We start from the raw sequence: 26,468 nt of genomic DNA, 5'->3' as shown, positions 1-26,468 counted from the left end.
GAAATCCCTCTTGCATACCCTCACCTCTGAAGAGTGTTTACAGAAGTATTTCCTATAGGACTGGCTGTGATGTTCATCCCAGCACTTCTCCAGCCTGAAGAGGGCACAGGACACAGAGATCCAGGGGGCTTCACCCCGTGCCCTGCATTGGGATGCCAGGAAGGCTGATAGCCCCTAGGGAAAGTCTGGAGTTCAGAACAAAGAGTGAAACCTGGGACTTGTTGGGACTTTTGGGAAAGGGTGGGGCTTTTCTGGTTTAACTGGAAGGGTCAATTATCATCCAAGAACAGGAGCTGAGCGAATAGCTGTTCCCATGTCACACACAGCCTGACCTGAGGGCACACTGGTGGCCGGGGGCTCTCCAGCCTTGACAGCAAGAGCAAAGCCCGCCACGGAGTTCAATCCAAGTTCACTTCCAGCATGAAGAAAACAACCTCCCAGAAAACCACACTCATAACCAAGAGCCAGTTGTTAGGAATGATCATTTAACAAGAGCAGGACTAGGCAAATCAGGGGAGAGTTAATTGGGATTTTGCTTTCATAGAGAGAACATCACAAAGTATAAACACCCTGGGGGAACCTACCAGCATTCCCAGGAAAGAAAGGTGCATGATATGGTTTTCTTTTTCTTTTCCAGACTCTAATTTCTTAACCAGGAAGAAAATGCAAATCCTAATCCCACAATTTTACATGTTCAGCAGTAATACTTTGCCTTGCCAATCAAATGTTTTCTGCAATAGCCACCCATTTCTTTTTCGAATCCAAGATGCACAGTTGCATGCAATTAATTACACACTGTGTGAATTTGACCAGAACACAGCCCTGTGCTCAAAGACCTGAAAAAAATCACATGTTGCACTCTGTTCAGGGGCACAGCTTAACAAGAAAGGTGCAGCACTATTTCTCTGCTTTGTGACTCCTAGGAGCTTTGTTTCAGAAATATTTCCAGAAGAATGCAAGAGCACTGCATGCAAATAGTCTGACTCATGTCTGTTCTTTACAAGATAAAAATAAAGATCTGTTTTGCCTGATCATTTCTGATCAAGAAAAGCAACACTTTGAGATACAAGATCTGAAAGAGCTCCTGCTCTTTACTAAAAGCTAAAAAATTACTCTAACATAGGACCCGGCTAGTCACAGCACAATTCCAATTACTGCTCCTTCCCACACACTTGCCTCGTGTCTGTCTGTTTGTGTTTCAATTAAAAAGCTACTGTGACATTCTTCCTACGTTTTAAAAAGAAATTTCCACAAGCAACAGGATTCAAAATTACTAAGGAAAAATTATTAACATATACAATTCGAAGGAGGTCACTGATGCAAGCTGATTTGTGTCCAGCTATCTTGCCTTGGAAAGGTGGGAAGAGGATTTAAAGCCAAAGAAGCAAAGGAAGCAAGAAATACTAACAGTCTGAATGATCTGAAGAGTTAATGGTTTTCCGTGGAAAAAGCCATTGATTCGTGTCTTACACTAATGGCACGATTTTTTGTAAAAGGCCTTTGGGCAAAGGCTGGTTTGAATCTGAATGGACGCAATCAGGACTGCAGCTTGAATGATTTCCTCACATCTGTATACACCATCCATCCATGCCAAATATCACCCACCAACACAGCCTCCTTCACCTTTAAGTCACCCTGTCCCAGGATGCATTTTTCAGTCCCTGCAGACCATGTAGCAGATACTTTATTTATGATGGGACAGGGTAGCTGCACTCAGACAAATTAGACAAGAACAGGAAACACAGATGTTTGAGCCCTTATCTTTATTTTTGGTTTCTGGAAGGCCGCAGACATTTTGACACAGACAAAAATCACACAGCATCCACGGTAACAAGGCAGTCTGGTTTGGGGTCTTACTGCACCCACAGCTGAAACCCAAAACTTGTGCATTTACAAGTGCCAGCCCTGAGCTTAAAAAACAAGTTTTGATCCAAACCCAGGGGGTCTGGCACAACTGAACAAAACTAACCACATCATTAACTCCAGTGACCCAACCAGCTGATAGCTCACACAACATTTCCTACCACAAAACAGCACATTTGAACAATGTACATGCACAGAAGTCACTGAATCCACACAGCAGCACTGGAGGGATACAGACAACATAGCCACCACAGCAAAGAAACACTTTCTGGAAGCATAATAAAATAGTCTGAATAATCTCATGACTCAGAGATGAGTAACACAAGATAGACCATTCAGTGAAGTACTTGTAAGACCAGCAGCAAGAACAAACTGCAGAAGGTTTAAATAAAAGCTTTCAAATCACTGACTTATCAGATATTAAGTGAAACTAGACGTGATTTACACAAAGAAAAAATATGACTAATCTATGACTAATTTTATATTAATTACTGTGTCCATCTATGAACTGGAGTGCCACTGCATGCAGTTTCTGTCAGCTGTGAAAGTGCAGATGTTAGTTGATGGAAGATGCAGAACTATCTGAAAAACACGGAAGATTACTTCATTCATTTAACTGAAGATCTCATGCCCCAAAACCCATGCTATTGAAGCAGGGTGATGTTAAGTCTGTGGAATCAGATATGAGAGAATGACAGATCTGATAGCACCAAGTGCTGGTGCTGTCAGAGTTCTCCCCTCATAGTTGTGTCACGTTTGCTGACAGTGAGGTGACTAAGGACTGTTAATCAGACAGCAGCCCAAAGCAGCAGAGGCTGCAAGAGCTCTGTTAGAGGAGACTGATTTTTCTTTAGGGCAAGATACCACAGTGAAGCACTGCTATCACTAAATGAACACAGAAAGATTATTGAAGTGTTTTCTCTCTCAGGCACCAATTTGGTTTTATTCTACTACATATGCAAAAGAGCCAGGAAAAGCCTCCATGTCCCTGATCCCTTCAACCCTGGCACACTCCATCAAATGCAAAAGGCACTGCCATATCAGTGGTGTTCATCTCCTAAACCTCACTGGTGTTACCATACTCTGCTTTCTGTCTTCCTTCCCAACTCTGCTCAAAATAAGCACAAGATATTCCTTGACAAAAAGGCATCAGGCTCTCACATAAGGTTCCCCATACCACTTTCCAGGAACATGCCTGCCCTTCAATTGCCCCTAATTGTTCTGGGCATCCTTCACATTCGCAGCAATATTTTGACATTCCTCAAAGGAACTTACACAGCTCCAATCACCACAAGCTTACAGAACCCTGCTATTGAAGCACACACAGCCCAACTCTGTGTTTCCAGAGCTGGGAAGTGAGGAGGAAGCGTTGCAAGAAGCAAAACACAAAAGCACTTACCAAGAAAAAGAACAAAATAACATCCTTTTGCTGCTGTCAAGAGGAGGCAGCCAAAGGATTAGAGTTAAAAACCCTAGAAATTAGGATCAACTTAACTAGATGTTTTGCCAGCTTCACAAATAAGTTTTGTACCTGTATTTTGCCTTCTTTCAATGCAGACACTTGGGTTGTTTCAGCCCTTTTAAGTTGGTTACATGCTAATACACATGCACACAACAGGATTCAGCTGTTGTGCTTTCACATGCACTGCAAATGATCCTGAAAATAACATTTCTACTAATCACGTTGTTCCACACAGTTTTAAAGCACATGACTGCAGAATAAAACTCTCAGCACATATTTCTGGCCTGGAATCTTAAGGAAATTAAGCTTATGTGGTAGTGTTGTTTGTCAGTCCTCACCCTATTAAATTTTCAACTTGCTTGTCAGTTTTGACCACATTTGGCAGAAAGCAAAGAGATCCAAACAGATGTCACATTCCTACACGTTCAGGGGAAATTATTGTGCAGGTAGAGAAGACACATCCAAATCAGCCTCTCACAGGATCAGATTTTGCTGCAGGAACTCAGCAATTCCCTCTTTTGTCTGGCCCAGCAGCTGCTCGCTCCATCAGCAACCTCAGGGCAAGTACCAGGGCCACCAGTGGCAAATATACTTAGTCCCACTTACTAATTTTATTCAGGAATCTGCTTTATAACTAACCTATTAGAGCACTTTAGTTAAGGAACAAACAAGGATGTTGCCACCAATGTAAAAAACTATTTCACTAACAATTAGAGAGCATTATTCTCAGAGGAAACACTTCATTAGCTTTCAGTCTGCCCTTTTTTAAAGTGGTCAGTGTCTTGCAACAACAGAAAAAGCAGCTTTTTGCTCGACAAAATAGCAAGGAGGCAGTTCATGAGACAGAAAAGAAAGATGCAGGCAGAGTACAAGACTCAGGGGCTAAACAAGATGCAAAGTCATTTTCCACTTCTAGACCACCACTCCAAGTGCATACCAATTACACAGCAAGTTAAAAAGTCACCAGCAGCAGCTTCCCCCCAAGCTTTCCAGGGTCATAATATGCAAAACCACATCCCCCACTTGTCAGAGAGCACTTCAGCCAGCCTCCAGACAGGAAGACAGCCACAACAGCTCCACTGCTCCGGCAAACACCCCAGGTCAACAGCAACACACGTCCTGACAGCAGCATGGAGAAAATGCTGGTCCTGCCAGGAGCACAGATGTGTCCTGTGATGAGAGGATCTCTCTCCAGTTGGGATAGTCTGGCTCCACTTATTAATAGCAGGTGCTGGCATCCAAAGCCCAGGGCTCTGAGCCAAGCACTGCAGTGTGTCAGGAGCAAGGTGGTGAGATTTATGGAAAAGAGCTTCCAAACACTGGGCCTGGGAACAAGACAGAGTCTGGGCACAAAAGTAAAGTTACCCCACAAAAACAATAAGCCTTAAATCACAATGAATTTCAACTAACTAAATTCATTGTACCACAACCTGAAATAGTCAGATGGGGATATCAAGGCCAGGCTAGATGGGGCTCTGAGCAACCTGGGATAGTGAGAGGTGTCCCTGCCCACAGTAGGGGGCTGGAACTGGATGATCTTTGAGGCCTCCTCAAACCCAAACCCATACCCATACAAATCATAGTATATCTGACCTCAGAAAGCAGCATCCTCACCTAAGAGCTTTCCACTCAGCTTAGTCCAATAAACTCTCCTACTTCACCCACCCAGTTTTTCACTCTCATGGAAGAACAAGCCCTAGCCACCATAGCAGCCAAGCAGAAACCAGCTCAGTGAGAGCCACTTTCATATTTCACATGAAATGTGAATAAATAAGTATTTCATACTTAACTGTTTGGTTGGTTTTGTGGAACAGCAGTTGTTTGTTTCTTTAAGGAAAGAGGTGAACTTTGTTTAGACTCCAAAATGAAAGGTCAGATGTGAAAGAACTACTTAGAAGATGCTGCACCATTAAGTATTTGTTGTGTTATATCTTCATTTAGAAATCACCTAATAACCATCTTTCCCACAGGGAAGAGCTAATATTAGAAGCAGGATACATCCCACATGAGGATGCTTCTATTAACATCCTACAAACAGATGTTCCTGGAATCCAACAATTCACCCAAACAGATTTTTAACTGCTGTGTAAAATTTGGGAGACAGCAAAAAAGACTTCAGTATAACTTAAACTGATTATTTTCCGACAAAGAAACTGGGGAAGGGACCATCGTCAGGAGAGGCAGTGGAGCACAGGGAGATCATTCCCTGTGCAGAAGAGCTGGGTGAAACCCAAGCCTCTCACTGGAAGGCTGCAGGGTCTGTCCCTTTGAGCCATACCCAGGAGCATGTGCTGTTGTCCCATGGAGGGGATGGTGGAAGCAATGAAGAAGGACAAGGTCTTTCCAAGAGGTCTTTTCAGGGCAAGTCACCACCATATCTTTCACCTCCTGCAATCCAAACCCACCCTCATTACTGTACACAGTCATTTAGTCTCATTAGAGACCCCTTCACACACAACATGAGAGACTGAGTCAATGATTGGGCTTCTGTCTCAGTTCCTTTTATCCTGAAATTTCCTCTAAGAATCCTATAGACTTATGAGGGGAGAAAACAGCCTTTCATATCTGACTAAATAGTAAAATCCAGCTCCTGCTTTATCTACAGGGCAAGTCATCACTCGCAAAAACACTGCAACAACTTTGATTTCTATGAAACCCCTTAGCTGCTGAGCTGCAACACAACCTTCACTTCCCACACATTCCTTGTTTACCATCCTTAGGTACCTAGCATCTCTCTAGCCCAGCAAAGACAAGGTCTAGGAGACACTGAACTGGCACCCTCTTCTAAATGTGGGGCTCTGCAGGTCAAGACGAGCGTTAAGAGAGGACTACATCAACGCAGTGGTCTACAGATGAAACAGGTCTAGATGAACCAAGACAACACAAGAAATGAAGTGCAGGGAAGAGAAGGACAAACTGGGAAGATCTCTATGAGCAGTGCACAACTTGCCTCATGGAGATGCCTGCCGCCTTTCTTCTGCAGAGAAGGCACCTCAAGCACAGGGCTCCCAACATGCAACACCACATTGCTTTTTAATTCAGGATTTCCCCCCCTGCTCTTCATGCAAGCTGGGGACCTGTAGGCTGAGATCACCTCCTGCAAGATGGAATTACGGAAAGAGCTTCCCACAGGTCCTCATTAAACCCCAGTAATCCTCAGAGACATGGCAGCAGTAAAGCTGGTGATAATGCATTTCCCTTTTCTGCTTTCATCACTGATTATTACTCATTAGGGCACTTATAATCTTTATATAGAGTTCTTTTATGTAGTCTAATTTGCTAAGAAGTAATCACTCTCCTCCTCCTCTGGTAATACAAAAGAGGGCTGTAAAGTGATTTCATTTGCTGTTTATTCCATGGCTCTCCTTCCCAGAAGTTTCTTTCAGATGTTCAGTCTGAAGCAAGACACATTTGATCATTAGAAAATGTCTGAGACAAGCCCTACATTTTTACCCAGTTTTGTGTGGAAAAGATGAGTAATTTAGGAAGCTTTACATCTCTGAGTTTACTTTGAGTTGCTTGCCAAAAGAAATCCATAAAAGAAATCCTTAAAAAAAAACCAAAACAGCACTGCAGCACTGAAGAATTGAACTCTCCAGGCAGAGCAGGATAAATGGAGTTTGCCTGATGCTCAGAATGAGCAGAGGATAGGACAGCAGGACAGACACCAGCACGACATGCCACAGGAGAGCAAAGCACTTGTGTGTCTGCCCAGAGCTGTGGCTGCAGAATGACTGCCTGGTGATCACACTACAGCACGCTCTGGCTTCTGGCTTCATGTTCAGGGCTCTGCTGCCAACCCACTCGAGGGCTCCAGCACATCTCTTCACCTCATTGTTCCAGGCTTCCCTCAGGGAAAGCAACAAAAGACATCCTAAACCCAGAGCTGCTATGCTGTGTCAGACTCCAGTCCTGTACATGCAATCCAGACTTTAAAGACCCATCTCACTATAGCTTTTCCAGCAGTTCTTGGACAATAAATATGCTGGATGCTGAAAAGGTCACTGCTGAAATACTTCTGAAATAGTGCACTATCTTGCACTGACTACCACTCCCTACAAGTTAGCTGAAAACAGGGAATACAGATTTGTATCCAGCCTTCCCTGTAATCCAAGAGTGTTCACGACAGATTATTTTGCTTCTGGATGAATCCAAGTCCTCACTGAGCCCTCAAAATTTCCCTAAACGCTCACCAAGGAAGAGAAAATGAATGACTGGATTGCAGCACCTCATGACACACAAACCTCAAAGCTTTAGCTGTTTAGAACCACCCACGCCAAGCAAAGGAATAGGCTGTAGTTACAAACTCCAAACAACAAAAATAGTACTATCTAAGACAAAAGGGAGAAAATGTTTTTTAAAAGTAGAACAATTCAGGAAGCTGGTATTTGCAAAACCCTCCTTCTACACACGTCTATGCTTCTGTTTCCAAACAGTCTTTCCATACTGCAATGAATTTTGTGTAATTACTAGCTAGGTACTGAGAAACTTAACTGTACTGTATTAATAATAGAGATTTTGACTACCTATCCAAAGGTTCTACTGCTTTTAAATAAACTTGTACATTGTAACCTTGTTAAGCTTATGCAAATCCAACACTGTGAAGTTGGCTGTAATAAATCCAGAGGTAATACTGGAGCCTCCATAGGATGCTGATACAGAATTCAAAATAAGGTTTCTTAGTACAGACAAAAGCAAACAAATGCACCAGAGCATGGGAGATGGTTTTGAAAACTCAGCTTTACCCAATCCATCCTCAGTGTGTTTTCAAAGGGTCAATGAGCCACTACAAGTCTCCTCAACTCCTTGTTCAAGCCAAACAACAGAGTTTTCCATCAGATTTGCAGCAGATTGAGGATTGCAGCTGATTTCCCACATGGCAGCCATGCAAACCACAGGAGCCAAGTGAGGTATGACCCAACAGCACTGTAAAGTCAAAGACAGCATTGAACAAAGATAGGCAGGGGAGTCTGCTAACCCAGGCCACTCTGTGCGAGCATAAGGAACCAGGTTTGATTCAAAGGGCACTTTGTAAAAAGTCATAGCACTGACTTAATGGAGCACCACCTAAATATCAATTTCCTTCAGCCAAGGCTGGATTAGTCCCAGAAAGCCAAGCTCTGATGTTTACACTTGCATGTCATGAAAGCAGAGGGAGAAGGTGCCAGGACAGGGCTAAACCAATTTTTAATGTTTTCCAAGTCCTTTTATGTCAGTCACAGATCCTTTACAGTCAGTGTTGTGGAGATGCAGTCTAGTCCCAAACCCCAAGGGAGAATGATCCAGAAATGCATGTGCCCACTGATTCAGCAGCTGGAGCTCTCTGCTCCCCTGAACAGCTGCAGTTATCCCCAAGATGATGTCAAGGGGCAGGGTGAGGTGGGAAAAGGAAGGAAGGTGGCTGTATGGCCACCTGAGAGCCCTCCCTGAGGATGCTGCCGTTAACCTGGGCTGCAAGGAGAGGTTATCCCTATGGCCCTTTGCCCTCCTGCTCCAGACTGCCTGGCCAGGGGGGGAAAAGGGCTGTGCTGCAGGCAAGCATGTCTGGCAGGCAGCTCCAGTGGGGTGAGATTGCTCTGGGATAGATGGGACAGCAGGGAACTCTGCTGCAACCCCTCACCAGTCATCCCCTCTGCCTTTGCTCAATCTAAATTTGATGGAACTGATCATTTGGGTGAGGGCAGATATCAAAGCAGACTTTAAGCCTCATGTGGCACTATAGTTGCACTGGCTAAGAACGAATTTTGGCAAAGCACAGGGCTTTCTGGAAAGTGGAGTCAGGAAAATGACAAGTAAAGGGCCATGTGATTGTTGCCACTGATCCTTCTCAGTAGCCATTTCATTACATCACTATTTTTCTAACTAATAAAGGTCAAACTGTATTTTTTGTTTTAGATCTATAGTTTCTCTTAAATTAAGGGTATTCTTAAGCCAAGAAGCAGCAAAAAGGAGATTAATTTGCCTTATGGATACCACGGCAAACTTAGTTCAGAATTAAAAAAACAAGGAAATCATTATTTCCCCAGCCTCCTTAAAAAGGGAGAGAACAGTGAACAAGAAGCCAAGATTATTAGCAGGCAGAAGAAGAAAAAAAAAACCAACAAACCAAATTGAAGAACAAGAGCACTAAGAGCCTTTGTTCCCAGGAAATCCTTTTAAAGAATTGAGGAGACTCCAAGCGATGCAGCTGTACTTCCTGTGACCTGCAGCGCTCAATTTGGGAACACTGGGAGGGTCACAGCCTGGGGACAGCTCAGTACAGCCACGCTGCACACACAGAGAGCTCAGCACAGGAGCCCCTCACACCAACTGGGACATCCTGGGCTGCAGGGGCAGGGAACCATGCAGCTTCCCAGCTGTCCTGCAAAGGGGACCTGCCCAAGTCACACGTGGTAGCAGGATTCCCTCAGGACTCACAGCTGGGGCTGTTCAGCCCTTAGAAAAGGCAGCTCCAGGGAGACCTTAAAGGACCTTCTGGGGCTACAAGAGAGCGACTTTTGACAAGGACATGCACTGCCAGGGCAAGGGGAAATGGTTTTAATCTGAAAGAATATGGAGTTACATTAGAAATTAGGAAGAAATTCTTCCCTGTGAGGGTGGTGAGGCCCTGGCACAGGTTGCCCAGAGAAGCTGTGGCTGCCCCTGGATCCCTGGCAGTGTCCAAGGCCAGGTTGGATGGGGCTCTGAGCAACCTGGGATAGTGGAAGGTGTCCACTTGGCAGGAGGGTTGAAACTGGGTGTTAAGATCCCTTCTAACCCAGGCCATTCTGTGATTCCTCTAGAGCAGAGTAGGCAGCAGCAAGAGACAGCAAAGCTCTTTAACAACACCCAGTAAATAAAACACCAACCTCGCTCTCAGGGTTGGGCATTTGTAAGAGAAATAGCACTACATGATAATTCAGTTCATGATGAACCACGCTGCATTAGCAGGCTTCTTGCAAGGAAAAAGCATTTGAAGATGATACAAGCAGCTATCCACACAATACACTTTATAAAGCACAGCCCCAGGAACATCACTTGATGTATTATGGACAGGCAGAGCCACTTCTGAGGTGAGCCAGACTTTGAACAGCGGTGCAGCAGGAGGGGAGAGTCCAGGCAAAGGGAACGACAGAACAGGAATGCTAAACTGCTGCAGGACTTAGATAAACAGACTGATTACCAGAGAGTTTGTCTACATTGAAGAACTAACTCTAGCACTCTCCCTGACTTGCCCTCCCATCTACATCTTGAATTTGAGCACAACGCTTAACTTCAATTGGCAGGAGACACAGGCAAATGTTTGATTAAGCACATTTAAGCAGTGCCTAAGCATCACTGCAGGCAACCAACACTCAGGGGCCCCAAAACTCTCCAAGTATTCCCCCAATATTTTTAACACAATTCCATCATAACCTGTGGACAAACTCAGAAAGCAATGCAACATTTATATACATATTTTTATATGTTTGTTTTAAAAGTTTAGCGCGGTATATAATTACAACAGAGCTTTCAGACCCCTTGGCATCCTTAAAAGCACACCTACTGCTATCCAGAGCAGCATTCTTCCTTCTAAGGATGCCCAAGATGGTTCATGTTTGACTCATTTGAGAGGGATCAGCTCCACTGGAACACACAGCTGAGAACACCTCAGCTGCTCACCATGGGAAGAGTGGCCAGACAATCATTCAGCATTTTGGGCACACAAGCCCTTCACTGCCAGCAGGAGTCAAGTTCAATATATATGGTGAGATCACTAGAGCTTAACTCAGTTCTGAAGGACATCAGCATGATAAAAATGGGAGGAGAGGCTGCCGGTCCCCGAGGAACAGCAGGGGGAGGCAACAGTTGTGCTTGCCTATAGCAAGGAGGCATTTCACCCCAACTGAGACCCCTTGAGCTGGAACCCAGCCAGAAAGCCCAAATAATAGCCCTTCGGCTCACAAAACCACCCCTGAATTCTGATTGTTCACAAGCTGTCTGGAACACAGTTTTAAACTCATTTAAAATACAATGAGGGGAAAAATTCCTGCTTCTCATCACTCAGAGAAGATATTAAAGCAATGTTTTCTTCATTCCTGCTTTGCCTGGGTTTCATTACTCATTTTCCAGCTTTCTTCAAAACTGACAAATTTTAAAGTACAGGGATTTTATGTGTAATTTTTTACTTTGTCCCTGCACAGGATGTCATTAGAAGTATGAAATAATTAAGCACTGCATATGCACAGATATGAAGATTTTGCTTTTACCTTGATGAAGTATTTGCTTTGTTTCTTTAAATCAAGCAGCTTGTGTCTTTTACAGGAAATTAAATTAACACAAAGTATCTTTTAATAATCATAAGAGCTTTCCAGCAATTCAATTTGTAAAATGACAGACCAGCATTCTGCATTACAGTAAGCAGTTTATCAAGCTGTTTTGACAGCAGATCTTGTTCAAAGCCTTGTCCAGAAATGTAACACTACCTCCTACTATTGCAGGCGTGCAGTGACAGAAAACAGTTATGAAGACACAGCCAAGCACAGGCTCTCTCTTCACGACATTAAAATCTGGAAGTCTGTCTCTCTACCAGCTATGACCCAGCTAAGCTGCAGCCAGGACCAGCTCTGTCAAGACAAGTTAACACTGACCTGCTTTATTCTGTTTTCCTGAAAACGAAGCCAGCTCTGCACTGCCGGAGGCCCCAGCCTTGTGTAGGAGGGAGCCTGGCGGTTCCACTCCCAAAACCTGCACGAGGTCTTGGCAGGGACTCCTCAGCACAGGTCAGCTCACAGGATGCACACACGAGAGGAAGAGATGCAGGGAAAGACAGCATCAAGGTATGGAAAGGACTTGAAACCACAAAGTAGCCCAGGGGGAAAGGCTGCTACGAGTGTGTGAGGAAATGCCCCTACCAAACCCATAGAACATGGCCAGGGCCAGCAGCCCAAACCACAGGAAAGGTCTTGCTGTGACACACTGACCTCTTCACATGCCACTTGACTGGCAGTGCCTCCCCAAAAAGTGTTGCTTCTGCTCAGACATGACTTCTGTCTGCCCTCATCCAGCACAAAGGCTTCAAGAAGCCAGAAAAAAGCCCCGATAGCTGGAAAGCAGTGAAAATAAGGAAGGAAACCTCTCCCAGCCTCAAAGGCAATGAGTGGTGGAGTTAAGAGCCCAGTCTGGCCCCATCCACACAGCAGCAGCTCCAGCATGAGCACAAGTGGCTTTTCAGCAAACTCTGAAACATGAAGCATACTCCAAACAAATATTCCTCAGGGCAGAAGTAAAACAAAGATGCATCAAGTGAGACTTATGGGACAACTACTTTCACTCCTGGGTTCATGGGCTTTAGCCTATTTTTAGTAAGCTGCCTTTGCAGAAACAACATCTCTCCCCTCCTGTACATACACAGCTGGACAGGAATCCCCACAGCCTGGCCAGCAGCATCTGCATTTGGCTCCACAGATGTGAATTGCAAGAGGAAGTCTAGAGGGGAAGCCTCCTCTCTGGAATTCCAAACACAAGTAGTTAATATGGTCCAAGTGCCAAGCAGGTGCCAAGTGCCAGGAGGCACTGCAAACCCTCCAGAGAAGCACAGTTCAAGGCCAGAACAAACTCACCTGCAAAATTACACTGGCCCATCTCTTGCCTCCACTGCTCCCAGCACACCTTCCTGACCAGGCACATCTTTGTACACTCTTTGTTCTTTGAGAGGCCTAAAATCCTCATTGGGAGAAATCTGTCCACTCCAAAGACACAAGCCAGCAAAGCCCCAGGACTCTGGGAGCTGTCTCTGGCTCCATCCAGGGAAAATCATTCCAGCCTACAATGGCTCCTTAATGCCACTACAGCTGGGATGTCCAAAACACCCTCACCCCAGAGCTTGGAAAAGGGGGCTAGGGCCAGAGACAGTCCCAGCAACACGTTTTTCACACTGTCCTGGGGAATGCCAAGCTTCCCATTGGGAGTCTGGCCATGAATCAATCTCCAGCATTTCCTGAGCCCCACCAGAGGCTCAGCAACAAGAACAGGGCTGTCACCCACTCACTGGAAAGCTGCCCTGACCAGACTGCTCTCCCCTGCCTTCCACATCCCGGCTGCCACATGCTCCATGGCTGCAGAGCACCAGGACGATGCTGGTATAAAGACTGGCACACAAAATCCCATCATGCAGGCAAAGCAGCTCCAGCTTGGCCCACACTAGCAGGACACACAGCCTGACTTCTCCCTCCTCCACAGGGAGGAGTTTGCAGGTCCACAGATTCACCTTGCAGGTCCACAGATTCACCTTGAGCAGCCCCACAGATTTTTAGTTACTTTAGTTCATCTCCAGCACTCCTCTGCCTCCCTGTACCCATAGTCCCCTCCCAAAAATCTGCCTCATTTCCCACAAACGCCTACACAGCGAGCTTGGCGTACTGGCTTGTCTCAAAATCTCATCAGGCCTCAAGCAGGGACAGCCAACTTTCAGAGGAGGATTCATGCTTCATTTTTCATAGTCTCAAAGCTATGCCACATGTTGAGTCTGTGCTGTAACTTCCTGTTTATCAGGGAACAACTAACAGTTTAATTTGGATTAATTTCACGTATGGCTTTTATCAGACCCGGCAGAACCTCTGGCTGCCCTCACACTTCTGTATAAACACCAACAAAATCCAGGCATGAGGGCCTGATACCAGAGGAAAACATCTGTCTCAAAACTCTGCAGCACAGGCAAGACAGGCAGGACTGAAGGAAGGACACCACAAATTAACAGCACTCTGAATTTCCCTGTGTGCCTGTGGGAGGGCAGGGACATGCACTGAGAAGATGGACCCCATGGCAGGCGGCACTGCCAGCTTCAAAGGCCAGCAGGGTGTCCTGCTCTGCAGCAGCTCAAGTGGGGCTCTCACCACCCAACAAGCCCAGTCCAGTCCCCCTACATTCTCTGGGGGCCCTGCTTCCCTGCCCCTCACTTCCATGCCCAAGGACCTGAGCAGCAGAAACCCCACCATCCCTTTGGTACCAGGGTGAATTCCTCCCTTCCCCAGCCATACCCCCAACAGCTTGCCCAGACAAAAGGGACAACAGGACGGGCATCTCTATTTAGACCATCACTGGGTCTCCATCCCCAACCACTTCTCTCTTCCAAAAACACGTGGCAAGTCAAACAATGCAAGGTGGAACTCTGACTAGAAGCAGAAATGGTACTTTCATTGGCTCTAGGAGGTTTTTAATGGAAAGCACTCCTATTTCTCACTCTGCTTACAGCAAGTAACCTCACTAACAAATGCATCCACATCCTAGGGCAAAGAGACCACAAAGTAAGGCTCAGAGGGAAGGTGGTAGGACCTCATTCCTCCCTTTTAACAGACAAACAGAGACAGACTCCCTGTTTTGCTCCTAAATGCACACTCTGCAGGAGCTACATGAACATAGTTGGATCTGAGGAATGGAAAAGTTGTCCCCTCACCATGTGCAACAGCAAAGCCAGGCCTAATTACCACAGCCATAGGAAAATTATATAGAACATTTTTAGTAAGAACAGAAATTAACTGCAATATCACAGCCAAATTCCAATTTAGCATCAGCAGTCCATCTGGATACACTGTCCTAAACAAATGGGTGGCTGATCCCAAACTACCACGTGTGCTGTAGCTTCCCTACCCTTTTTAGTTATAGAATGAGCTGAGTAGGGAGTGACTCACAAGGATCATCAAAGTCCAATTCCTGGCCTGCACAGGACAGCCCCAAGAATGCCCCCCTGCACCTGAGATTGCTGTCCAAATGTTCCTGGAGCTCTGGCAGACTTGGGACTCTCCATTCCCTGGAAAGCCTGTTCAGTGTCCCACCACCCTCTGGGGGAAGAACTTTTTCCTGAGATCCACTCTAACTCTCCCCTGACACAGCTCCAGCCATTCCCCAGGTCCTGTCCCTGGTCACAGATCAGGGCCTGCCCCTCCTCTTCCCCTTGTGAGGAAGCTGCAGAACTGCTGTGAGCTCTGACCTCAGCCTGCTCTTCTCCAGCTGAACAGACCAAGCGCCCTCAGCTGCTTCTCATGGGGCTTCTCTTCCAAGCCCTTCACCATCTCTAAAACTTTCATTTGGACATTGTCTGAGAGCTTCAAATCCTTCTTATATCGTGACTCTCAAAACTGCAGAGTCCTTCCCCTCCAAAAGAGGCATGGATAAACACCAGCATATCAAGGCAAGCCCCTACAGAAACATCCCCTTGTTCCAACTCCTCCTGCACGTCCAGGTGCTCCAGTCAGCTCAGCCCTGCCTGAACAGGGCAGGCACAACTCTGCCACCTGTTTTTCTGCTGCCATGGCCCAGAGTGAGGCACACACACACATGCCAAGCAAACACCTCTGTTCTGACAACTGCATTTCCACACAGCACCAGGTCCCACCACGAGCAAAATTACTACCTAGGACAGCACAGGAAAGAGTGTCAAACAGCTTCTCTGCACAGAAACACAACAGGGAGAGATATCTGTTGCAAGAAAGCCAAACACACAGCAACTGCAGTTTTTGTTCATCATATCTCTGTGGTATTTTCACTGGTGAATGAATAAATCATCATTTACAGCAAAAGCAAGATTTCCAGTTGGAGGTTATTTACTTTCACCTCCATCACATCAGCCCTGGCAAGCCAGATGATGTGCAAGCCAAGCAGCAAGTGCTCGCATGCTGGGAACTGTTCAAACAGGAATAATTCAATCTTTTTGTAGTCTCACCCTAGCTAATTTGCCACAAGCTGTCTCTTTTCAGATGCTACATGAAACACGAGGAAAAAACCAAGCTGGATTAAGCTGGTCCATTTACAATCAGTTCATCTACAGAGAGTTCAGGTCAGTTCATTTTCTATGTTAAACAAATTCATTTTTTTAGCTTCACAGGGTTTAAGGAGCAAAAATTTATTGCAGTAAGCAAACATTGCTCACCGGACAAGCTTGCAGCAATTACTTAACTAATGCAAACGATTTTCAGTCTGCGTGCAAGGAATGCATGGGATAATTCCAGGGCACTCTCTTCCACTAGCAATTTACAAGTACTTTTTAGGTAGCTATGGAGACGTTACAGCCTTTTTCATTTTGCTGTCATAACTAGACAGCTATTGATTTCTTTGCAAAATTCCTTGGAAGAGTGGGGAAGGGAGGAGGAGTTTCAAGCACTGTGAGGTCTGAGAGCAACAAGCTGAAGAAAATTTCAGAACAGATTTCAGATGGAGACATCAGCCCAGAGGCTCCTCGCAAAAGATAGCCTTGAACCTGGTCCTGCTTTGGTACTTCTGCAAAAAAGGAGGTAAACATACACACATGTCACAGGGATTGTCTTCCAACAAACTCCAAAAGGAAAAACATTTCCAGCTACCACTGCCATCACCCCGCAGAAAAGGAGGCCCTCCCCAAGGCCAGGCTGTGGTTTTGCTCACCCACAAATCTCTCTGGAGGCATGGAGGGCCTCCATCCTCATAGTGATGCTGGGCTACAAGATGTTTCCCTCTCCCTCTGAGCAGGTTACATGGAAATCTCATCCCTGACACCCCTTGCAGGTAATCAGTGCCCCATCTCCACCCCCAGCAGGCATTACAGCTTTGTGATGGACAGGTCTGCATTTCACTCTCCTTCCAACAACAGCCCAATGCTGTGAGCTCAGCAGCTGATTGTGTCCAAAATGATGCCAAGAGAAATACCTTTCACCTTACTAACCCTTTAAGAGAAATCATTCCTGCATATGGAGATTGAAGACTGCACACCATGAGAAGAGGAGACACAGAGAAGTCTGAAATATGAGATACTTGACCTGGAAAACCCTGTGTCACACAGATAAAGACATGCAAATAATCATGGATTTAGGTCTTGCTCAGAAACACCCTCAGTAATGAGAACAACAGATCAGGCTCTGAACAGATACTTCCCTTTGGATGAAGCAGAAAGGAAAGCCTATTCAACCAAAACATTTTTCTTAAATTCACCTTAGACCCAGCCACAAAAATGGAGCCAGAACCTGTAGAATTATCTCTACCACAAGCTGCAGGAAGTTTACCAGCACCACCCTGAAAATAAATCTCATCTCCACGCTGTTTACAGCCTCATGACTGCTCACCAAAAGACACTCAAGCTCTTCTGCAAATGGAAAGAGACCAAGATGCTGCTGCTGCAGAACAAACCCATGACTGCCCTGTCCACCTAATGGCCATCCAGAAATGCAGCCACATCTTCAATGCTGCTTTTTTGACTCTTGTGAAGGCCTGAAAGGGAGGAAGAACTAACCATCCTCTAAACTCCCCAAGAAGCTAGCTGAGGACAGGCAATGCCACAGGGAAGCCCCAGGACTCACCCCATCTCACAGCCAGCTGCTCCCAGATGTTTCCACCACCCCAACACTGCCAGCAGCATCCCAGCATTAGAGCAGTACCACAAATCTGGTCACACCAGCCACCAGCAGCAAGCCATGAGACTGCAGTGTCCCCACACCATGGGGCACAGTCCCAGCCTCAGCCACTGCTGCTGGATGGCTGCATGCCCCCACCAGGGCACTGGGGAGGGAGGGAGGCACATCTGCACCCCAAACCCAGCCACAGGCCTCCCACTCACCCAGGGCAGGGCACACACCTCCCTAGGATCTTCCACTAGCACAGGCTCCAGTCCTCCCAAGGAGAGGGCAGGGAGTGGTGCAACTCCCCCACAGCATCCAAAGTCCCACTGCACATCCTAAAGATAGTCCAGAAAATCCAGTTCTATCCAGCACCATCAGAGATTGCAGTGGCCCTGCACAGCATAGGAGGTCCAACACCAGCTCCACCATGAGTGTGGAAACCTCTGAGAAGATGCTTTTGGTTATGACCTGTTGGTTACATGTTTCACATCCAAGAGAAGATGGACACCAAGGTAAGCCAGTATATGCTCCTTCTGGAGAAGAAAACAAACAATAAACCAAACAAAAATTGTGTGATATAAAAAAAAAATCCAGCCTTTCTTTATAAAAATACAAATCAAATTTTTAGAACCAATTTAAGCTCAGGCAAGAAATATAAATATGCATTTCTGAACTTTCCCCTGTGATGTTTCTTTTTACAAACATAACAAATTAAAAGTGCTGTCACAAATTAAACCAGCTTTGGTTAAGTGGAGGGGAAAAAATGCTGATGGCTCTAAGATACAACTGACAAGCCTTTTCAAGTCTGCTCTGATGCAAAATCAACTCCCCAGGGATTTAAATTAAGAGTAAAGAAATATTTTCCTTGGCTTAATCCTGGTTTGGAAGCAGGACAGAGGATACTACAACAAAGCCAGAACCTGAATCCACCAGGAGCTAGTCAGCTGCCACAAGCCTTTCCTGGAGATCAGCTGCTCAACACACCCCCCCTCTTCCTCAGCAAGACCCTTGCTCCACCGTACCAACAGCTGTGGGCAGCAGTGGGGAACACTCAGTGTGCCCTGGCTGCTCCAACCTCCTCCCTCCCTCACTGTAGGCCACTAATGCCATGACACTGCCTATGATGAACATCCAGGTCCAGGAGAACAGACATTTGAACTTGGTTCTTGAGGGAAGTCACTAAGGATGGCTGCCTCAGCCTCCAGCTGCAATGTGGGGGTTCCCCCTCGCAACACAGAGGTCCCCAGGGTGTAGATCACACAATGGATTTGTCAGCTATGGGATGGAGCACCTTGCTTTTCCTGGGAGGATAAAATTTCTGTCTGGTTCTTCCAAAGGAAGCTCTGTGTACCATCCCTCCCCCACCCCTGAACAAAATCTACCAGAGATGCTTCCAGTGCACGAGGGAGAGCAAAAAGGTTGAGCATCAAGGCCATCAAACCACCACCTCCCACATGTTTTCCAGCTTGGAATGCAGGTTCCAGCACCAGGAATGTTCCTTGCTCCCACACAGCCACAACCTCACCCACACCCCAACCCTTGCCTGCCCCAGCATCCTGCACACAGCAGCTCTCAGAGACAGCACACTCTCCCTGAGGCTGGGGATGGACAAAGATGAATCCATCCTACTTTTAGCACAGGTCTAAAACCTAAACCAGGAGAACAGAGGAGATGGATGCTTCAAGACCTGAGAAATGTTCCAAAATCATGCAAAACACAACCACACAGCTGACATCTATGAATACCTGCTCACCTGAAGCGGCGTCGGCTACAACACTCACCCTCGCACTGAGAAGATCCCAAGCATTTGCTCCCTTCCCCTGTCTCCACAGCACTTCTACCATAGGAGCAGCCCACCTGAACCAAGCCTGAGAACAGACTCTGACAGTCTCCATATGGCCAGAGGGTTTTTTACCAAAGCATGGAAGCTGTGTAAGGACATGGCAGAGCTGCACAGAACCCGAGACCACAAGGGCTACAATCAGGTGAGATCTGGTTGTATATATAACTATAAAAAATATAACTATTTTTGGAAACACATCCACAGCTCAGGGTGTTCTCACAAAAAGGTACTCTTCTCACCTGCTCTTCAAGACAGACATTAATTAGCAGCACTACACTCTGCAGAACCTTAATTTGATCCTACAGACATCTTCACATGCCAACCTCATGACACCCAAAAACATGGAGACCAGCCTCCAAACAGGATGCAGGTCCTTCTCCCCATGCCATATACTCTACATGACCCGGGCTAGTCTAAATAGCTAATTTCCTTCAACAGTGCTCACACCTTTCCCATGTTTCACAAAGGCTGTAGTTCTGTCAAAACTTCTTACCTGGCTGTAGCTAATGAGTACACACACTCTAGAGAGAAAATGTGAAGCCAAGATTCAGCAAAACAGCCTCTCTGGATTATTCTTGACTCTTTGGACAGACTCAGCCCACGAAACACAAAGCTGGGAGAGAACCAGACCCCCATGGCCACGCCTGCTGACAGAGCAGATGGACAGCTGTGTGCACAGCTGCCACAGCACCAAGGAAAGGAACTGCCCTCCCTTGTCCCCAGAACAGATCCTGGTGCTGATTGAGTAAATGCATGTGTGTTCTTGTTTCTCTCCTCCATAACAGAGCACAACAAGGGAAAGATTTGAGAATGAGGAGGTTGGGGGAATGGTTGGTTGGCAGTTTGTTTGCTTTTACAGTTATTTTGCAGTTATTTTTCTGTTACCAACTATGAACTGTGTGTGTTGTATCTCCCTTCACAACCACAGCAGTGCCCATGAACTATGTGGGGTTAGTTCTACACTGACATATAAAATATGCCCTGTTTTCCCCCATGCTTTTGCTTCAGAACTGATCAGTCTGAGACAAGGCAGGGAAGACCAGACCATTATACTTTCCTCTTATTTTGATGTGTCTGTAACAAAGCAAGAAAGCAAAGTTCTCCTCCCAAATCCATCACATTTGGAGCCATGAGAACTGTTGGATTTCAAAGATGCTGATTCACACTAGTGGTTATCAGATTTTTCCCATCTGTGACACAATTTGACAGCTGGCTGGCAGCACAGGGTTCTCCACTTGGGAGTCCAGATGCTGCAGCAGCTGGCTCCAGTCTCAGCCTTCAGTTCTCCACTAATAAATATTTAGGGGAAAAGCCCATAAAGAGACATGCAAGTGCAAACTAACTTTTGCATCAGCACACCTGACCTCAGAGACTTTTGTGTACAGGTACCATTTGGCAAGGGGATTTTATTCCTGCAAGAATTACAACCCTGTGCCTGCTGGAACAGGGATTACCATCAAAATGTAAGCCAAGGGCTGCTAAAGTCACTGGGTTTGTTATTTTTATCTCCTCTCAAACAGCACAAGCCGGAGACTGCTGAAGTGGCCTCTGGTGCTGTTCCTTGACACAACTTGCACTGCTTAATGAGGCAGAGGCACAGAAGGGAACAGGAGCATCCTCACCTTACCACAAACAATTCCCCCAGCCAGCAGCTCTGGGGAGGAGCTCTCTCCAGAAATATCAGCTCTGTCAGCACGAAGGGACCAAGCACTCCACAGCAGGAGCTCACAGCACTCACAGCCAGCAGATATATTGGTTTGGCAAGGCTGGATTACACAGCCCAACATTTCCCAAGTTCTCCACCTGCCTCCCTCGTTGCATCGCTCCAGGCTGGGGCAGTGGCTGCAAAGTGCCCAGCAGAAAGGACCTGGAGGTGCTGGTCAATAGCAGCTGAACCTCATCCAGCACCTGCCCAGGTGGGCGAGAAGGCCAATGGCTGCTGGGCTGGGCCAGCAATGGTGTGGCCAGCAGGAGCAGGGCAGTGACTGTCCCCCTGCTGTGGGCACTGGGGAGGCCTCACCCCAAGGGCTGTGTCCAGTTCTGGGCCTGGCACTGCAAGATGGACACTGAGGGGCTGGAGCGTGTCCAGAGGGGGGAACGGAGCTGGGCAAGGGACTGGAGCACAAGTCTGATGAAGGGAAGCCAAGGGACTTGGGAAAGGGGCTCAGCCTGGAGAAAAGGAAGCTTGGGGGGATCTTCTGGCTCTCTACAACTCCCTGACAGGAGGGGGCAGCCAGGGGAAGTCAGGCTCTGCTCCCAGGGAACAAGGGACAGGACAAGAGGAACGGCCTCAAGCTGTGCAGGGAAGGGTCAGGTTGGACATCAGCAGGAATTTCTTTGTGGAAAGGGTGGTCAGGCATGGAAGGGGCTGCCCAGGGAGGTTTGGAGTCCCATCCATGGAGGTGTCCAAGCAAGGACTGGACATGGCACTCAGTACTCTGGGCTGGGTGACAAGGTAGGGATTGGTCAAAGTTGGGTTCATTGACCTCGGAGGTCTTTCCCAACCTAACAAATGCTGTGATTCTGTGATTAATGATGAAGATGACCCGGCAGGGGCAGCAAACAGAAAGGCTTCGGCTACAATGGGCTGCAAGACTTGTATCTAAATATAGTTCCACTGAGGAAAGAAATCAGTTTTTTACACAATTGGTTTATCTTAGCCTTTTAACAGAAACAGGAGGCCAGCCAATGGAAAAAGGAGAAAGCTTTAACCCAGCACACTTTCCTCATGTACTGCAAGAGTCACAGAGGAACAAAGTGCTCTGGAAGCTAAAGGACACCAGGAAATTGTATGTGCCTATAGCAAGAGCAATACACAGCCTGAGCAAATTGTGAATCCATCACACTGTGAATCCAGTGTGATGCTTGGATTATTAATTGAAAATTCCATCCTTTAAGCACAAATAAAGTACTGTGTTTTGGCAGCAAGCACTACTAGAAAAGTAACAAACAGCCACTGTCTTCAGTATGAGCTGAGTCAATACACAGGTCAATTTGTGAGAGAGAGGAGGGGAAATAAAAGGGAGAGAATATAAAAATGCATCATTCCCTACATCTCAAGGTATGTTCCCAGCTAAGCACCCTCCCTAGGGAGAGAAAGATCCAAAGCAAAGATCCCACCAGAGACCTACTGAGAGATGTCAGGACTTACCGTGATCTCTGCTGAAGTCACTTCAAACTGGAAACACACAACAAGTGCAGATAACAAACACATGGCAAGAGCAACACTGACCTCAAAGAGGACCAAGTTTTCATTCTGGATTAGATGTTGACTTTTCCAAACACAGAGAAAGAAATGTAATCTCTGGGGAATAGCACAGAGCTTTTTCTGTGTGATGCAAAGGTTAATGCTTGCAAGCCAGACATCTACAAGGGGCTATCTGTGATTTCTGAAGCTGTCATTAAATAATCAGCCTGTCTTCACTCAGGCAGGCTGGGAATTTATAGTAAATGTTAAATAAATATGTGGGCATAAACACCAGCAGTAAGCACGAGGCAAGGAAACGGTAGTTCACCTCTCCTGGGCTGGATTCAAAAGCAAAGTCACTAATGGGATGACTAACGGGATCTCACAATTCCTGATGGGGGAAGGGGTTCACTGTTCAGCCTAAGTACAGGAAGGTATTAAGTAGTTTTACTTCTGAAGGTATTAAGTGTTTTTCTGTATCCTTAATGCACAGCTGCATGCACACATTCCACTCAAGAGGAGTGAACACAACAAAACTTGCCTGAACCTTCCAATAAACCTGTTCCTTGCTTCTGTAAGTTTAGAGATGTGGTTTGGCCAGGCAGAAATGGGTCAGTTCATAATTGCACACTTGAAAGCAGCCACATAACTTCAGTTTTGCTTTGAAGCCCTGACAATCACCAAGGTAAGTGCAAGAAGAAGCTGTCTCAGATACACCAACCTAACTTGCACATCACCATTTAGCAGCTGAGGCAAAAGTTACCAGCATCTCCTTGAGGAAGGGCATGCAAATTCAGCAGTGGGACAGGGGCTTTACTGACCACCCCTAAAACCACAGGATGTTTTATCACCCACCTAAATCCTGCCTAATATTTGGCTCCTACTTTCTCTGTTAAAAAACTACTGCAAAACAGCAGACTCCCCAGTCAGAGGCATTTGGGGGTTTTGCACTCCTTTTGAACCACCTCAGGAGTCAGGGATGTGTTTTTGGAACATCTGTCCCAGATTTGGGATCCGGGCCCCTCTCCATGTTCCCTCCACCTTCCCAGAAAAAAACACACAAAGCACAACAAAGAAACTCAGTCAGTTCCTCCAAGGAGTTCACAGCAACTCCCTGGTGCTCAGCAAGCCAAAGGCCCGGTTTGATGCAATCGCAGCAAGAAGAAAGTGACCAAACCTTCGCTGGTTTCAAAGCTCTTCAGGGGAAGGATTTCCACTTCCCTGAAAGTGTTCCTTTAGGTGGGGAAAGAAACATCAGAGAAGCCCCACTTGGATGGATTCAGGAGACTAAACCTCCTAAAGGACACTGCACGAGCACCTCCTCACTCACAGCTCTGCCTGTCCTCAGGCCACCCTGAGCTGGCCAGTGAGCAGTGACCAGACTTTGTCCTGCTCATCCAGGGACCAACGGGACCAGCCAGGCCAGCAGCACCACCTGGCAACCTCAGTCTCCTGGGAATGGCTGTCATTTCAGGAATATTAACAATTACCCTCCTGTGGCCACGGGTCACAGGCAAAGCCTCCCCTGCACCTGCACAGACATTTCCAGCGGCTCCCCTCTCCTTCCTGCGGTGTGTGTCACACTGCCCTGGCAGCACAACCCAGAAAGGAAACAGGACTCGCATCGAAGGAGGAAAAAAGGTGAAATTCACCACGGTTCCTGCCCCACGGGACAGTCCTGGCTTCAAGGTGCTCCACCCTGAGTGTCAGGGACAAGAAGAGCCTGGATCTGCTGCAGACACAAGTGCACAGGACAAAGCAACTTCACCATTCCTCAGCACAACTCTTACACCCAGATGCAGCAAAGGGATGGAATCCCAGGGCTCAGGGCAGGAGATGGGCTGCCAAAGAGGGAACCTGCTCCTCAGGGCCCCCTTCACAGCCAGGCAAACACCAACTTTGCCCTCCTGCCATGGGAACATCAATCCTCATGTGTGAGCACCACAGCACAGCACTGACAGTCACTGTCACTGCCAGCAGCTGATCTCTCATACAGCTTTTCAAGAAGCTGTGCTAAATCCAAAACTCCACTGGGATGGGTAATAAGCTAAAGTAGGGAGTGGTCTGGCTCTTCATTTCTTAGTGATCTGAAGAAGTTCAGAGGCCAAAATCTTTGCTGCACTTGGAACAGAGAGTTGAAGCAGATTTCTGCTTTCCTACTTTCCAGTACACCTCCCAAACCAACCTGCCATGCTGAGAGCACCAGTTCTACTGAAACCTCTACTTACATCCTTCACAAATGTAAATCCTCCAGATACAGCTGCTCCCTTTAACAGAGGCAATAAATGCCGAGCTGAAACTCTGGGACATCTCCCTCCCAAAGCTCCACGGTGTAAGCATGGAGAATATTCCCACTCCGTGACCCATTTCTGCTGTTTACTTTTCGGAATGCAGCGACTCCTGTATTGCTCAACGCGCTGCCGGTGCAGTCGCACAGAGCCGACCCGCGGTGCTGCTGGCAGTGGCCGTGCCCGGGCCGCGGGGAGGGGAGGGGAGGGGAGGGGAGCGGAGAGGAGAGGAGAGGAGAGGAGAGGAGAGGAGAGGAGAGGAGAGGAGAGGAGAGGAGAGGAGAGGAGAGGAGAGGAGAGGAGAGGAGAGGAGAGGAGAGGAGAGCCTCTGAAGGCTCGGCACAGCCAAGCCCAGCCTGGAACTCTTCCTTGCGCTCCTCACTCACACGAGGGAGCACACACGTGTTACAGCACAGCCGAGCGTCCAACAGCAAAGCCTCCCTCCCCCCCAGGAACAGCCACGGAGGTGCAAAGCAGCTTTTTACAGCTCCAGCTGCACCCAGCCACGCTGCGAGCGAGCACAGCGATTTCAGCCGGGAGAAGTCACGGCTCGAACAGAAACAGACCTCGAAAAAATAATTACAGGATGTAAGAACCCCAGGCCTTAAATCAAACCACATTTGTTAGCTCTAGATAAAACTCATAACTGCACTTTCACAGCGCCAGTGCCTGAAGCGTCCTACTAGAGCCTGAAAGATTAAACCGGAGAACGCCAACCTCTCCCCAGAACTTCCCGAAAAGTTCCCTCAGGTCCGGCACAGAAACAAGGCACAGAAGGTCGGGAGCGCTGAGAGCACTGGGAGGCGGCGGGGGGACAGGGACATGCAGGGGGGACCACGGACACGCAGGGGGAACAGGGGGCTGGGACACGGCACGGGGACAGGGACACGAAGCGGGTACAGGGACACGGCACGGGGACAGAGGCTGGCGGGATGTGGCGGGGCGCGGGGACAGGGACACGAAGCGGGGACAGAGACTGGCGGGATGTGGCGGGGCGCGGGGACAGGGACACGAAGCGGGGACAGAGGCTGGCGGGATGTGGCGGGGCGCGGGGACAGGGACACGAAGCGGGGACAGAGGCTGGCGGGATGTGGCGGCGCTGCCCCCTCGCTGTCCCCCGCTCCGGGCACACGCGGCGCTCCCGTCCCCGGGCCCGGGCCGGCTCCGGCCCCGCTGCCGGGGCCCCGGGCCTTGGCGGCGGCAGAGGAGGAGCCGCCGGGGCAGGGCACGGCGGGGCTCATCTCGCCGGGACACCAAGTTGCCGCAGTCGGCTCCGAGCGGTCTCGGAGCGGGTCCCGCGAACTTCCCTTACCTGCGGCCGAACCGCGCAGAGCCCTCCGGGGCGGCCGCGCCTCTGCCGGCTCCGGGCAGCCCCCACCGCCGTCCCGCCCGCGCCGCTCCGCTCGGTGCCCGCCCCGCTCCGCCCCGCTCCGCCCGCGGCCCCGGGACCGGCCCCGAGCCGCCGCTCTGCCCCGCCCGGCCGAGGCACCGCCCGCCGCCG

General features: G+C 47.8%; 1 protein-coding gene across 1 annotated transcript in view; it reads right to left on the bottom strand.

Annotated features, from left to right (window-relative positions):
* PPFIBP1 (PPFIA binding protein 1) overlaps positions 1–26,297 on the bottom strand; it is a 110,729-nt gene extending 84,432 nt beyond the window's left edge. Inside the window, exon 1 of the mRNA XM_036404945.2 lies at positions 26,280–26,297. The gene's annotated coding sequence lies outside the window, so the exon portion shown is untranslated. The remainder of the gene's footprint in view (positions 1–26,279) is intronic.
* Between the last annotated feature and the right edge of the window lie 171 nt (positions 26,298–26,468).

Source organism: Molothrus ater, chromosome 5 (assembly GCF_012460135.2).
Source record: "Molothrus ater isolate BHLD 08-10-18 breed brown headed cowbird chromosome 5, BPBGC_Mater_1.1, whole genome shotgun sequence".
NCBI classification, from domain to species: Eukaryota; Metazoa; Chordata; class Aves; order Passeriformes; family Icteridae; genus Molothrus; species Molothrus ater.
The sequence above is the reverse complement of the archived record's forward strand: the minus strand, read 5'-3'. Positions and strand labels throughout refer to the sequence as shown.